Below are 17,270 nucleotides of genomic sequence, written 5' to 3' on the forward strand. Positions count from 1 at the left end.
TATTCAGAGTAACGCCCTTTCGGCTAACTATACTTTTTTTAATACAACACCCTGTAGTCCCTCTTATATTAAAATCTGCCCCCAAGTGAGGCTATACTTAATTCGCGAAAAAAAAAAAACGCGAATTTTTACATTCTGATTTCATTTCCAGGGTTTTAGACATAACATCAATAACATGCTGCACACGTAGGTTTCGGCTTAGTTTAGTAAACCCTTTTTGCAACAACCTGTATAAATATCGGCACGGGCACGACTTTTTATAATTAATGATTAAATATTAAAAATACTTTCAAATAAAAATAAATATTTTCGTATCACTTACAAAACAATATTACTTACTTAGTATATGTTTAACAAAGTGGCATGTCTTCACTTTAATGTTTTCGAGTACTATGTTAAAATTTCATGTCATTGTCCGGAGAACGCCCCGCATACCTCAACCCCCCCTCACTAGATTTGACAGATTCTGATTTTCTTCTAGCTTTAGTGACAGCCTTAATGTGCAGATAATAGTGTAAATTTGCTAAGGTGTAGTCATTGGCGTTGAAGACAGTGTTATATAGGAAGGATAAGGAATTACGTATAATTTAGGATATGAGAACCCTTAAGTAGAGACTGGATAAATAAACCGACTTGGTAACTTAATCAATGTTGTGTCAGCTTTTCATTCGATAATTTTATTAAGTGTTTATCGATATAGTGTACATAATATATTTCACGTACATATTTTCTACAAATTAGTCAAAAACTTTTAAAGGGATTGTATATCAATACGGTCATGTAATATCCACCAGTCCTCTCTACACTTATGTAGCTAACTATTCCGTTGTGTATTCTACTCCACGGTTTCCATATTCCAGTAAAGTACCTTCTGCTTTGTGAATCTCGTGCCCTGTGTGACGCCGCCCGGTGCTCTCACTCACTGATTACTCGCTTCTACGACGTAATCGTTCAACTTTTACTATAATTTAACATAAACGTGTAATTTAAGTATACATATATAATTACGTAGTATACTTAATTAATTCTTATTTATTCAACAGGCAACTTTTCATAGTCCACTTCTAGACAAAGACTTTTCCCAAAGAGCGTAAACTACACTTAGGCCTCAGGTTTCTTCATCTAGCCACTGAAGTCTCGTCTGTTTGAGTAAGGTCCAGCGGGCGACGAAATGTTTGTATATTGCTGGACTTCGCCTCCTCTAGATCTAGAATTTATCTTTGCCCATAGTAATCAGTATTTCAGCAGATACGTGAAATAAATATATATTGCATCCTGAAAAATATACTGAGGATGTTAACGAAAAGAATGCACGTTTTACATTGAATATTGTAAACACTTATTGGGTGTAGGTTTAATCAAAACGAAAATCCTGTACGTATATAAACATAGATCAGATAATAGTTACTACGTATAACCTAGCTCAGTTCTTCCAAACATAATTTAAGTACACAAACTACGGTTAACTCGGAGATAAATGGCCAGGTTTAGTCGACCACGCTTCTGAAGACTAACAGTCGGATGAAAGCAGTTTAGTAGTTAAGTTGAACTCAGCGGCACTAAGTTGTAGAAACTAACCCCAGGTCGGGTCTAAGACGAGGCTAATTGGAGATGAATATGCTAGATTTGTTTGTAAGTGCGTTGTACGATTTACGAGAATTGCCCCCCGTTTTTGAAAGGCTATACAATCCTAAAATATTATGTAGTACGGGAGTATGTAAGGACTTCTAAAGACCTTTTCCACTAACTAATAACTGCCAATGGGTTTTTATAAAAGTATAGACTATATAGGTAGTAGGTATATTTAAATTGAAACAATTTTTGAATGAATTTTAATTTTTGACTGCTATGCCCTAAAATAAAATAAAGATCAGAATATCTTCCAAAGTTATGCCGTTTTATTACACATTTTGCGCAAGCTTGCAGGTGAACTAAGCTTTAATACTTCACAATCATGGAATAAGGTGTTTATAGACGAGGTGATGAGCAATAATTTACCCGACTGCGGCAAGTTTATGTCGTGTCTATGGCTGCAGCGAACATGTCTGTGGCGTGCGTTGTTCTACCGAAATAGTGGCGTTGCATTATTTACGCTTCTCGACACGCACACACCTAGTGCTTTGGTGCGGTTTTGTTTTCACTTTTGGGATTGATCCCACGGATTGGAAGAAAATTCATAATGGTAAAAGATTGTGTTTTGAAAACTAAAAAAATATTTGTATGTCACGAGACTCATGAGAGGGCCTTTAAGGGTTTATATAGAAACAACCGCGATTTAAAATAATCTAAACTTTAGTTGGCCAATATAAAATACAACTAGGTACTTGCATCTAAATTTCCGCTAGATGACAAGAACTTAATAGAAAAGGGGAAAGTGATTTAATTTATAATTGTGGGTCCAATCCTGTATTCCGACGGGGCTCGCCGGCGCTGCATGTCACCGCGACACTCTGTCGCGTGCTGAATGCACTTTTTCACATGAAAAATATTATATCGACCAAGGATAACGTTTATTGAAAAAGCTACACTTGCGCTATTTTGTGTGAAAATGTTTGTTTTTGTTGCTAGCAAAGAAATATACTTATATAAAAACTAGAGGTCGCGTTGTGGCGCGGGCTGCAAGCAGCCGCGCGGTGCTTTGATGCTTTTGGTTTGGGTGCGAAAATGATTTCAGTATGAATTTCAGTTTCAGCAGGGTATTGACTTGAATATACCGTAGCAAATCTTTCTTGCGTTTTGTTATGCGTTAAAAACTGTGTTCACTATGTTTTTTTTTATTAAAGGGGTACCTACTGATGATTTTGTTTCAGGTGGGATTAGTTTTCAGTATGAATTTCGGTTTCAGCAAGGTATTGTCTTGAACAAACCGTAGCAAGTCTTTGTTGTGTTTTGTTTTGGATTAAAAACAGTTTTCACTATGAATGTCTTTATTAAAGGGGTACTGATGATTTTATTTCAGGTGGGATTAGTTTTCAGTATGAATTTCGGTTTCAGCAGGATATTGACTTGAACAAACCGTAGCAAGTCTATGTTGTGTTTTGTTTTGGATTAAAAACTGTTTTCAGTATGAATTTCGTTATAAAAGGGGTACTGATGATTTTATTTCAGGGGGGGTTACAGTTTTCAGTATGAATTTCGGTTTAAGCAGGGTATTGACGTGAACATACCGTAGCAAATCCTTGTTGCGTTTTGTTCTGCCTTATAAACTGCTTTAACTATGTATTTCTTCATTAAAGGGGTACTCATGATTTTGTTTTAGGTGTGATACGGTTTTCAGTATGAATTTTGGTGAGATACGGTTATTCACTTGACTATAACGTATCGAATATTTTAAGGGGTTTAGTTTTCCCTTGAAATCTAATTTCAGTATGGTAGTAGATGGGTATTGATTTTCTCATAATACACTCACAATCACAACTTACAAATTCAAGAAATATCCGTTGTACACTCCCGGGCAATGAATAAGTTCCACTCACAAAATGTTTTTTAAAACTCCACAGGAATGTTGCCGTGAAAACTATTTTTAAATTACGGATTGTCTCACACAAATACGGTAGAGAAACTGATCTATATGGACATTTTTTGGTTTCGTAAACTTTACCTAGTAGCGAGCGAACATAGTTTTGTGTACAAATATTGGGTTCTTTAATACCTCATAAATCTGAGTCACCTCCATTCGCGCGTTTTTCTAGCGTCTCGATTATTAGTTTTTTCTGTCCTGAAAAGAAACTTTTTCATAGCAACGAAATTTACAGGCTTTTTTTTATTCATTAATTTCTTATGTGGGTTTGCTGTTTAAGACACAGTAAGTAGGATAAAGTGCGTTTTTTAACATTATAGAACTATGCTTTACTGAAATTTTATTCATAATTGGTTGCACACGTATATGGAACTATATAAACGCGGCCAAACTTAGACTTTGTCTTTCTTTTTTATTCATTCAAGTTATTTCTTAACCACAATCGGCTCTCAGGTTATATACGTAGTTGTGTTTGCGAGGGTTTGAGTAGTGTTGCCTCGCTTCGCTCGGCTCTCCAGGGTTTGCAGTATGGTGGTTCGCATTGTTTTGCCTCGATTGGCTCGGCTCCTCTTTTACGGTTAGGTAATACTTGAGTTGTATTGCCTCGCTGCGCTCGGCTCTTCAGTGGTTGTGGTATGATGTTTTAAAATGTTTTGCCTCGCTACGCTCGGCTCTCCAGGGTTTGTGGTATGATCGTTTGGATTGTTTTGCCTCGCTGCGCTCGGTTCTCCAGTTAAACAGGCAGTTGGTGATTAAAGTAGTTTAGCCTCGCTTCGCTCGGCTCCTCTCCAGGTCTCGGAATGGTAGTCTCGGTTGTTTTGCCTCGCTTCGCTCGGCTTTGCAGTTACATAGGTACTTGCTGTTTATTGTGCTTTAGCCTCGCTTCGCTCGGCTCGTCGGGTTTTCGGATGTTGGGTTCAGTAGTTTTGCCTCGCTCCGCTCGGCTCTCTAGGTTTTGGATTGATGGTTTAGGTTGTTTTGCCTCGCTTCGCTCGGCTTTCCACTTCGTAAACGGGACTTTTTCCGTAGTTTTTCTTTATTGGTATTAATAATGATGATACCTTATGCCTCGCTTCGCTCTGATTTCGTTTATTTATGGCAGGGTTAGTTGTCGGATGCCTCGCTGCGCTCGGCTGGTTTTATTTTGGTATAGCTTGTAGAAGGACTATGGCCTCGCTGCGCTCGGCACTTAAACTGTGGTAAAGTTGATTTACATTTTGTATGATTTTTCGGAAAATATTTTTCCCTTTAAAGTGGGGAGTTTTTATTTTAAATAATAATTGTTTGTATTTATCTACACAAATGCGCCATATACCATAAATCTGTTCGACCACTTTAACGGGGTGAAATTGCTAATTTTAGTAATTTTTTCTACGTTTTTAGGGAAAATTTGATTTTTTTCCCTTTAAGTGGGGAGTTTTTATTTTAATATAAAATTGTATGCATTTAACTACACAAACACGCTACACATTCGAAACCCCTCAGACCATCTCAAAGGGATAAAATTGCATATTTATGTAAAATTTCCCATGTTTATAGGGAAATTTTGATTTTTTCCCTACAAGTGGGGAGTTTTCATTTTAAATTAAAATTCTATACATTTAACTACACAATCGCGCTATACATTCATAACCCATCAGGCCATCTCAAAGGGATTAAATTGCATATTTATGTGAAATTTCCCATGTTTTTAGGGAAATTTTGATTTATTACCCTACAAGTGGGGAGTTTTTATTTTAAATTAAAATTCTATACATTTAACTACATAAACGCGCTATACATCGAAACCCCTCAGACCATCTTAAAAGGATAAAATTGCATATTTATGTAAAATTTCCCATGTTTTTAGGGAAATTTTGTCTTTTTTCCCTAAAAATGGGGAGTTTTTATTTTATAGAAAAATTAAGCGTACCTAAACACACAAACGCGCTCTACAAGTCAAAACTGTCAGACCACTCAATACAGGTGAAATAGCCTTAAAACATGTAAAATTTCTCTTTTACAAAATGGCTGCCACTTCATCCGCCATTTGGATTTTTGCAGTTTTCGGAATTTTCCTATTAATTTCACCATTTATCCAACCATGTACAAAGAAAATCATCACCCCACCTCCTCCTCTTCTGGGAGATCAATTCACCTCAACTTGAATCGACGTCGAACTTTTTCAAAAATATAATCTCCCGTATTTCTCAGGGTTGCCAGCCGAAAGTAATGAAAATAGTCAAATGTCATTAGTATGAGCCTTTCTGACTAAACTGCATCATTTTTTGAAATCCAAAACGGTTATTTCTATTTTTTATGTTTTTGGGGAAAATCTCAAAATTTTCCCTAAAAATGGGGAAATTTTATTTAACTTGTATAGTCTACCCAACAAACTACACAAATGCGCTATACAAGACAAATCTCCCCAACCACTCTAAACATGTGAAAAAACCAATCAAAAATCGTGAAAAAAAGTCACATTTAAAAAATGGCCGCCAAAGCAGTCCGCCATTTTGTTTTTTCAACTTTTCGGAATTTTCCCATAAATTGCACCATACAACAGACCGTGTACAAAAAAAATCATCACCCCACCTGCCTCCCTTCTGGGAGATCAATTCACCTCAAGTTGGGTCGACGTAAAAAAATCCGAAAAAATATAATCTCGCCTATCGCCCAGGGTTGCCAGTCGAAAGTAATAAAAATGGTCAAATGTCATTAGTACGGGTCTTTCCGACAAAACTGCATCAAATTTTAAAATCAAAAGTGGCCAATTCTACTTTTCATGTTTTTGGGGAAACTCTCGAAACTTACCCTAAAAATGGGAAAAATTCTTTCACATGGCAACTCTACTCGTCAAACTACACAACCGCTCCATACAAGTCAAACCTGTCAAATGCCTCGAACACAATAAAAAAATGCTTTGAAAATCCCCGAAAAAACACGTTTTTATAAAAAAATCTCCCCTCCCCCCGCAATTAAAAAAAAATCATTTTTTGGAATTTTCCCTTAAATTTCATCATGTGCCTCATCGTTTACAAAAAACAGCATCCCCCCACCTCCCCCCCTTCCACGAGATCAATTCACCTCAAGTCGGGTCTGACACGCCCTTAACTTTACTTCACTGCAACTCGGCCGCCATTTTGTTTTTTTATTTTTTTAATTTTTTTTTATAATCTGTCAGACATTCTTAATACACCCTCGAAATATGAAAAAATGTATGTTCACCAAAAAAGAGGAGCAAAAAAAATTTTTTTTTTTTACAACTTTTTTTAAAATGTCGGATTTTTTCTCTACTCACCCGAGCACCCTGTACATTTCCCTAAAACATTTTTATATCAAAAAATGACTCCTTCTGGGAGAACAATCATGTCAGTCAGTCAGTGGTAATCCAGCTTTATATAGTATAATAATATTTTTTTTAAATACTTATAAGAATTATCTAACCCTTTTTACTACTGTACTCCCTTTTGGGTTGGTTAGTAAAAGCTTTTGTACTGCACCTCTTTTCGCCAGTGTGTTGAGGGTTTTATGAAATAAATAATGAGGCTTTACCAATATTGAGATCTTTACATAGGTAAAGGGGGATCTAATACGGAAATTTTCGACACGAGAGTCTGTTAATATATGCACTTACTGCGCCATTTTAAAACCTAATCATATTGTTTTAATTATTTTAAACCATACCTAACACGCACACGATAACGACTCTGTACATTGTTGCTGCAATGTACTTATTGCAGATGTGGCCCGGTAAGCTAATTAACTATACTATAACTAATTACTTATACTTTGTTTGTACTACCACTACTGGGTATGAAAAAAATATAATTGGTGCAGATCAATACTGATTAAGTAACATATTGTATTAAATTGATGGGCCTGTTTGTTTATCTCGTAGTAGTAAATCAGTCCTTGATGTAATTATTAAATCCTAATCATAGGCAGTGTGTACCAGCAAACCATCACTCAACTCCCATACAAAAATGTTGTGCGTTTTTATGAGTTTCACCGTTAATCTAGTGTCCATCAATGTGCTAACTATCCTAATCCTAACTAATATATACGAAAGTACCTAACTGTGTATGTTGTCTGTTACTCTTTCACGCCAAAACTACTGAACGGATTTGAATGAAATTTGGTACACATACGGTCTAGACCCTGGGAAAGAACATAGGCTACGTTTTATCCTGGAATTCCCACGGGAAAACTTTTTAAACTAAGGCGAAGCGAAGCGCGCGGGAACAGCTAGTAATTTTATATTTTCCTAATCATTTATTTTGAATAGTAAATACTTAACTAGTTAAATAGTGTTTGTTTTATCGTAAAAAAACAATCAATCTTGTACAATCATAGCCATATCTCTGATAACAATGCCTCATATGTCATTAGGGCTTATTTATATCTATGTATATTTTTCACTTAACCGGCTTTGCATTCGTGCATCGAAATAAAACTAGTTCTCAATTTCTACCTAATCCCAAAGTCTTTTAGGCCTAGTTTCCTTTGTATTTGATAAGTTTCTGCGTGTATGTGTATGTGTAAAAATTGCAATATTGCATGACAGGTTCCACGCGTGTCCCATTATACGTTAACGACATTCCTAGTTTAGTGGCGGACAAAAAAATATGAAAAATGGACGGCGATTAAAGGAGGTAATGGAAAATTTCGTTATTGTAATCGAATTTATTTCGTTTTAATTTCAGATAAAAAGTGAACTAAAAAACTTAACTTCTTAGTACCTATAACACGTTTTTTTTGTGCATATTTTAATCATAGGATTATACCTATATCTAGTTACTAACTTGAAACTTGACACTACAAAATCGATTAGTTACGCACGTGTTACACAAGGCAATGACAGCGAAAGTGCTCCAGATTCGCAGTAATACGGCTAAAATAAATATCACTTGAATATTCCGAATAATTACTTATATTACGCGGTGCTTGGTTTAACTCTGCAATTTTTCGGTGTTATAGTAATCATTGGTATCTGACAGTATCTGTTGCGTATTTTGGTGATAACTTTCAGTAGCTCCAACAGCCGTGATCGTCTAGTGGTTAGGACCCTACGTTGTGGCCGTAGTAACCCAGGTTCGAATCCTGGTCACGGCAGTGTGTACTCACTGTCACGGTGGAGCCTATTTTTTTACTTTAAGATTTAATGGCTTTTTAACGCTTGTTATAAGGGTTATAAAATGTATTTCGGGTTTAAAAATACTTGAACTAAAAAAGAGGGGTGATATGAATAAGTATGATATCACGGATGTATTTATTTAGAAGCTTTTGTTACTAAATTGCCCCTGATTTACGCCTTTACAGGTAACTGTACAACTTCTGAAACATCAGTAAGTACCTAGGGCTGTCAGTTGGCTGTCAAACGCTGTATAAATGTGTCAAGGTATAATAAGGTTTTATTTTTTGATAGTAACAAAAATAGGTAGTATTTTTATTTTATACGGCACATCAAGTTGTTGCCGCGATACTGCTCGCGTGACAGTTACAGCAACACGTTACACGTCCATGTTACACGTACGCGTTACACAGCACCCGCTTGTGGCAGGTACGTACCTACGTGTTTTTCACTGGTCCTTAAGAGCACTTTAAATTTTAGTACATTAATACTAAATTACATTTTCTTTTGATAACTACAAGAAATTATAAATAGATATACAGACTTTACAGCGCCTATTCTTTATAAATATGGACAGCAATAAAATAACATAGTTACTTGCAGAACTTCACCTTTTTACTTTTGATGTTCGATAATAATAAGCAGATGGGTATAAATTAAGTGTGTAATAAGTGCATTATGATTACGAAAACCAACGTCATTACAAACCCCTCCATTTCGTCGCCGCGCTGTAAAAACTGCTTCCAGTCTGCGGGTAAACAAATATAACGTTTTTTAAGCTTATAAAACTTTACGGCTTAGTAGAGCGAGCAAAAAAAAACTTTCAAATGATTGTTAAATCGCATGTCAGTAGCTGCCGTAGGAGTGTACGTTTGTTTTTTAGACAAAAGACTTATAAAACAGCTACACTGCATCTAGATCTAGGTTTTTTGTCCGCGCTCATTTAGGGGTAGCCTTTAAAAAACTTGTAAACGTAAAGTACAGAAACACCATAATTACAAAAGTCCGTTTTATTATCTCCTACAGTTAATGACCATTTTTACACTTTATGTCTTAATTAACTCATGTTAAACCGGAAATGTCCTGCTAAATGTGAGAAGTTACGATCAATAATGTTCTCGTAGTTTACTTAGAAAATGAATACGTCTCGGGCGATAAATTTCAAAATCACCGGTCCGGACAATCCTTGATTGAGCAACTAGCAGAAGGGTTACTCTATACTGACGAAAACTATCTAACGAGAGCTGTCGGGCAATCGGCACGTTTAATACAATGAGATCGGGTCGTGGCTCGCGCAGCAGCGCTCCATAACTTAGTTTTTCGACATCCTAACTAATATTATAAATGCGAAAGTAACTGTGTCTGTCTGTCTGTCTGTTACTCTTTCACGCCAAAACTACTGAACGGACTTGAATGAAATTTGGTATACTTACATACGGTCTAGACCCTGGGAAAGAACATAGGCTACTTTATATCCCGGAATTCCCACGGGAAAACTTTTTAAGGCGAAGCGAAGCGCGCGGCAACTAGTCACTCTATATGTTGAACCGACTGGTTCTGTAACATCTGTAGACAAACGACCCTCTTCAGATAAGTTGTAATTATACCGTTTTCCACTTTTGTTTACATCTACTGATGACTAGGTAATGCAATTTGTATAGAGAAAAACATTAGGGAGCCATACTAAATAACCACAATATTTCCAATTAAAAAAAAACTTACAGTAGGTATACATACCTTAGTAGGTACTAGGTGCATATTATAGCTATCACAAAAAGAGCAATATGTGGAATTTAGTTTTAAAAATCCCAGCAGTCTACCGAGGACACCGAAAAGTCTAGAATCTAGATCTCAATCGAGTGTGATATGCAGTGTGAAAGTTTATGCTGCAGTAAGTTAGTCGGGCATATAACTTGACCACATATTGAGGACTGTTATTGGAAATACGGTATTGGTTTCGGACGACAACATATGACCACGATTCACATATTTTTATAGGTACCTACTTAGATATAGGTATCTTATGGAAATGAAGAAAAACATTTCAACTATTATTTTTGATAGTATCATTTAAGGTTTTCGGTGTATGTGTATGTGTATGGTTTTCAGTAGACTTAGTATGAAAATAATAAAAAAAAAACTATTCACTTTAAATTGGACTAACTTGAACACTTCGATGTTTACGATATTCAAATGGGAACACCCAAATATTCCGAAAAACTTTTTTCCGAATTTGATAACCCCGAATATGTAATTTACGAAATATTGCAATACCGATTTTTTAAAATACCGAATTATAATAATCACGAAAATTATAATTTCGAATATTATAATCACGAATATTGTTATTACGATTGTTAAATTTACGAATGTTAAAAAATACGATTACTTTAATATACGAAAAATAAAATACCGATTTATTATAATCACGAAAAAGTCAAATCCCGATCGGAAATATGATAATTCGTGATTTTGACAAAAAAACATAAACGTCTTTAAAACTTTAGAACCAAAACCAAAAGATAGGTGCGACGACGAGCAAAGCGAGGAGGAGCGTGTTAGGTGCACATAGATATCGAAAAACAAAGCGGAGCGCAGCGAAGCGGAGCGGAGCGTTTCAAATATAGAGCAAAACAATTGTTAGGATTTTTATGGTGTTTAAACTTAAAAACCTTAGGACCTAAACCTAAAGATAGGTGCGACGACGAGCAAAGCGAGGAGGAGCGTGTTAGGTGCACATAGATATCGAAAAACAAAGCGGAGCGCAGCGAAGCGGAGCGGAGCGTTTCAAATATAGAGCAAAACAATTGCTAGGATTTTTATGGTGTTTAAACTTAAAAACCTTAGGACTTAAACCTAAAGATAGGTGCGACGACGAGCAAAGCGAGGAGGAGCGTGTTAGGTGCACATTGATATCGAAAAACAAAGCGGAGCGCAGCGAAGCGGAGCGGAGCGTTTCACATAATATAGCTTAAAAAATATTGTTTTTATACGCATTATGCTGCATTATTCATAATAGATAACCATTTCTTGTTAACTAAGAAACATTCGGGAATTTGTATTTTCGGAATATTAAAACTTCGGGATTCGTAATTTAAATAATTCGATATAATAAAAATCGTACTTTTGAAACATCGAAATAATAATATTCGGAAAATTGACTTTCGTCATTTTAATAAATGTGTTGATTGAAATTTCGTTTATAAACTATTCGTGATTTTCGTTATTCGGAAACTTAAAATTCGGTATTGTGAATTATTCGGAACTATGAAATTCGAAATTTAAAAAATCGTTATTTTCATATTCGTAAAAAAGTAATTCGGAATTATGTAGTGTACCCTATTCAAATACGACTTGTAATATATGTAATGTAAGTATATAATAATTAATATCCGCCCTGCTTGAAGTCAATAATTGAAATACAAAAACATATCTACATACCACATTTCCCAAGCCACTAGTAAAAGTGCAGAAATCATAAATCCAGCAATGATTTCCATCTACCCTCGCGTTTGATTTACGACGACTCTGAGGGATGCAGTCCGCGGCATGCAGCAGTGTCGCCCGGCATATCAGCCGGCTAATGCCATCCCTCGACGGCATAAAGAGAAGAAATCAGACATGACGGCGAGTCAACGCACTGGTAAGCACGTTCAGCGTTCAGTAACGTTGTGCAGAGGCTTCAGGGGGTGCGGGGAGGGTAGGGGGGGGTTGATAACCTGCAACGGGAGCGAGGGTCGTGGACCTGGGTGCACGACCGCACCCACTGCGAACCTTAAAACCCTCAGCTTCTACTGGGCAGAGATCGGTGTGTGCAGATGCGACAGGTCAGGCCTCTGAGAGGCTGGGACTATAAGAATATATTTTTTCAGGGATCGGACGAAATTTACGATTTTTCGACATTTGTTCGCAAATCAGGGGATTCTGTAAAATATAAGTAGTTTTATGAGATTCTACGATAATGCGACTTTTTCACAGAATCACCTAGCAGGACGACACTGAAAAACCTACATAAACTTCGACTCTTTTAAGAAACAAAATTGGTAAATATACAGTCTCAATACAAAGGAGTGTCGCTCCTGCACTTTCTTGCTCTCTGGTTCATGTTAGAGCACAGTTTCGTATGATATCTTATATAAACGCTGAAGGCTGTTATTAAAACTCCAGATAAGATTACTCGATGCGGTGCACGACATAGCATTACTTGTTTAATGTACTCCTTTGTGGAAACTCTCTTCAGGTGAACTAATTAATTTATTCTGAGTTCGTTACACCCCACTGCAAGATGTTTTTTTTTATTATTTAAAGAAAAGATGGAAGACTTTTCCATTTTCCAGGAGTGTGGGTGTTCGTTTTGAATAAATATTTAATACAGCGGTAAAATGTGGAATTTTCACTCGGTGCAAAATTAAATTACCTTCTGATTATTATTACGTACTTTATCATATTATATTCATAAGTTATAACGACATAATAGTATCTGATAAAACTGCTATGTAATGATGTATTCTGAACTTCAGATTGGATCCTGAACACTCACGAGACATTAAGATATTTAATTCATAGTTCTTAACCTGTAATTTTCCATTTAGGCCTCAAAAGGACGCGAAAGCTTTCGGGGTTTGTTACAAAACGTGCAGGTACGATCAAACACCTGTGAAACAAGTGTAATACTTTCACGACCAATGAAAAAGATCCACCTACACAATATCGTCACCAAATCACCTAAAACATTTATTATTCATAGAGAAGTTACAAAACGTTTCAACTAATACACTGTTTTGTCCCTCTCCAACAAAGAACAATTTGTTCTTTGACAGAGAGGGACAAAACAGTTTATTAGTTAAAACGTATTGTAACTTTTCTATGAATAGAGGGGGTTAGTTTAGAATATGATCAAATCAAAATATTTACGTTTTTAGTTATTAATATTCTGTCAATATTGTAGAGACGACGCGCGCTGCATAGTCTTTTCCGTTTAGGAGTAATTTGGTCACTATTGCCAATGGAACTTTACATTGCTCGTTAGGGTATTATTCGAGAAACGGCTACTAGTCTTTGTAGACTAGACGTGTTAGTCGTATTTTCATAAAGTACTTAATATGAAATGGCCGGCGGCTGCGGCGGAGGCCCTGATGGTTGCGTGTCTCAGGACAGGTCGTCGCCCGCTGAAACCCGACGTCTGGCTGTTCAGGATTGTTTCAGTTGATTGCTTTATGTTTTATGAAATTTTCACTAGCTTTTTTCCGCGAGTGAGCGTTTTGGTGTTAAGAAGTTTTCCCGTGGGATTTTCGAGATAGCTTATGTGCTAATGCAGGGTGCTAGCTTTCAACCTGCTGAATTTCAACTAATTTGGTTCAGCCGTTTTCCCGGGAAAGAGCAACTAACATCCGTCCATGTCCATGTTTGTATCCTGCTGCAATCAGGCTTTTCAAATGTAGGATGTTTCATTTTGTTATCCAATGAGCGAGGAAGTGAGAAAGCCATATTTTGAGGTAAGATCTTTTTGAAATATTTGCGATTGCGTAAACTACCGAACCTAAGGGAATAAAGGGAATATATTATTTTACTTAGTAGGTACCAAGTTAGTACCTAAGTGTTCCATCATAGTTACGACAGAGTGTGAACGCAGAGCGGATAGTTTAACAATAGATAACGAGGCTCAGCCGAGATCGTTCAAAGTAATTCGCCATGGCGTGTGAGTCAACAGGGTGGCGACGCGGGCTGTTCCTAACTGATGACCGTTTTTACCCGACTGTCGAAGAAGGCGGGTAATGTTTTTCGAGTGTATATTTATGTATGTATGTATGTATGTTTGTCTTTGTGGCCTCCTGTAGCCTAAACGGCTTTATAGATTTTGATGTATGAGGTATCGTTAGAAGCGTATTGATTGCGCGATGGTTACAGGCTGTGACGTCATATTAAATATATAAAATAGTATATAACGCCCTCTAGGGGACATAAAGTGATTATGGGTATAAAATTATAGGGCTTGATTAGCCTTATAAAAATATGCATATTTTCCATTAACATTGGGGCTTGTTTTCATGTTTTTTGCGTGCAGTCGAGTTTTTTGTTTGTTTAAAATTATTTTAATCCTGTTAATATGTATTTTACTTAAATCTGAAAGTGTATGGATCAAAATATGGATGGATGTTTATCTTTTATGGGAAAATAGCTGTTATTTTTTTATCACACAGGGGAATTTGGCCAACTGACACCCTGGAATAAACTGCTGGATGCACAGGAAATCCTTTTACGGTCGAGCGAACCTTGCGGGAAACAGTAGTTAAATAAGTATGTACTATTAGCATATAGTGTGATTTGTGATTAATGAAAGATTAGCTTACTTTAGATTTTATAATATTTGTTTTGTTCAGGTACTCCTTTTGTGAACGTTAGCTGTAGCTTCTGGTGTTTCAATTTAATTAAAGGTAAACTCGGAAATGTACAGATTTATTAAAGGTAAAGAAATGTTCAAGAGTTTTCTGTCCCAAGTAGTCCTTTGCAAACTTCCACGAATTATCCTTACTGGATTTCATACTCTGTCTCTCATCAGCAAAATTTAATTTACTTTGAAATCGATTGTATAACTTGGCATTAAAAATGATTCAGTAATGAATCTGATTTTAACATTCAATTTCGACTGTGACAACCTCACAGTGCTTTTGCGCTAAAATTTTAAACATTACTAAAATATAAATCCCCACTACCATAGCGGGAACCCACCGTGAACAAAGATCACGACTTTTTACCCGGGAACCTTACGAAGTGGCCACATGATTGAATCACTCCAAATTGTAGGGCCCACGGTTACACGGTGCCTAGGATACCTAGAATGCCTAGGATGCCTAGCTATATAGTTATTACCCGCTCCAAAGTGCGTAGATCCATAGACTTTTGACCTTAAGGATGGAGCGTTAGACAGGATCGTTAGGATGTTAAAACGAGAGTATTTTGTTCTGACATTAACAAAGCCAATAGTCTCTTCCCTAATACTAAACTTATGTAAATAAAAAAAAATCGATTATCATTATATTTTTATAATAAAGTACTATACCAAATATAAATAACATGTATAACGAGGAGCAGTCAATTATTATATGGATTAAACATCGGATTGCTGCCCATCACACTTCTCTGCTTAAATCTGACTTAAGTACAAAAACGCTAAAGAAAATCATCAACAGCAGACACGAAGAAACACATCAAAAGTTAGGCTGGCCATACACGGACAGCTTGAAGCAGTCAGGATAGACTGCTTGAAGCTGCGACTGCACAGCAAACTACAGTCTTCTACGTAAACACATACACGGAACCGCTCGAGCAGTTACGACTGCTTCGGGCAGTCGGCAGCACGGTGAAATTTCATCGTGCGGTCAAGCAGTCGCCAGGCATACACTGACTGCTCGAGCTGTCGACTGGTCTCGCGCAGTTACCTCCTATATCTCTAAATCCATGTCGCTACTGATTTGAATGGACTTGTCGAGCAGTTGATAACAACTGCTGCAAGCAGTTATCAATGGCAGCTTGAAGCAGTTGAATTTGACTGCTCGAGCAGTTCGTGTATGTTGGTCACTGGCAAACTGCTCAAGCTGTCCGTGTATGGCCAGCCTTAATCTGATAAGTTTTTGAAGGTGAAACTGAAGGAGTTCTTCTGGGGCCTACTTTTTATATGAAAAGTAAATACAACATCAGTTTTTACTTGACTGCCTTAAGAAATATAGTAGACTTTCTAGGACTATTTTTGAAGTGTCGTTCTGGGAAATATGCCCTCTCTAGACTTCAATAATAAGAAGGGGATTATGTTGTGATGTTTTTAGCGATAACTCATACTTTGTTGCTCCCGTGAGTGCTTGATGAATTCATTCGCTGCATCAAAGAAGCAGATAGTTTTTTTGTCATTGGATTAAAAAGTATTAATAATTGAAATGGCTTTTATAACAGTTTGACTAGGTATGTTTAAAGAACGGATGTATTTATGATAACAGCAGATAGATAGCAGGCTTATTGTTCAATATATGGACTTACGAGAAAAGAAAAGGTCTGCTTACTGACATTGTGACATAAAGGTGTGTGCCCTTTTGTGTTTCGCTGCCGTCATGGCGGGGCCACATACGATCCATTCCTTTGGCCCAGAGATTACAAATTCCAAGTCTTATTTCATCCTATTATATCGAAAATATGTATAAAATCAATCAACCTAATAGATCAATTGACCAGAACACCAAAGAGCAAGACCACTTTACGTTACTACCAGAGAGCTTTAAACTTTTAATAAAGCTCGTCATTTCTTAAGCAGCATCTCTAACAGTATTATTGCGTAATGAATGGGCCAGCGACGCCTGGGGGGCGGGTGGAGGGGGGCGCCAACTGCCTCGGGGGTGTGCAATACGCCCCCCCTGGAGCCTTATTTCGGGTCATCGAGCCCGACCTACGCCAAGCGAACGCAGTTTGAACGTTCCACGAAAATGGAGTTTTCATCTTAGTGCAGGCAAAGGGTTTATTATTTAGCGCTCCGCCCGCCGTCGCCGCCGCCGTCGTCAGCGAAGGGGTAAATTGTGGTTCGGGTAAAGCTGATCATTAGTACACTCACGTGCAATGAAAAAGTTCCAAAAAGGCGACACGAAATTACTA

At 36.9% G+C, this 17,270-nt stretch overlaps 1 non-coding gene across 1 annotated transcript; it reads left to right on the forward strand.

The window, feature by feature from the left end:
• Window positions 1-8,542: 8,542 nt before the first annotated feature.
• Window positions 8,543-8,614, forward strand: Trnah-gug. Its single transcript has one exon. It is a non-coding gene; the product is annotated as a tRNA-His (tRNA).
• Window positions 8,615-17,270: the final 8,656 nt, after the last annotated feature.

Source organism: Plutella xylostella, chromosome 9 (genome assembly GCF_932276165.1).
Source record: "Plutella xylostella chromosome 9, ilPluXylo3.1, whole genome shotgun sequence".
Lineage (NCBI taxonomy): Eukaryota > Metazoa > Arthropoda > Insecta > Lepidoptera > Plutellidae > Plutella > Plutella xylostella.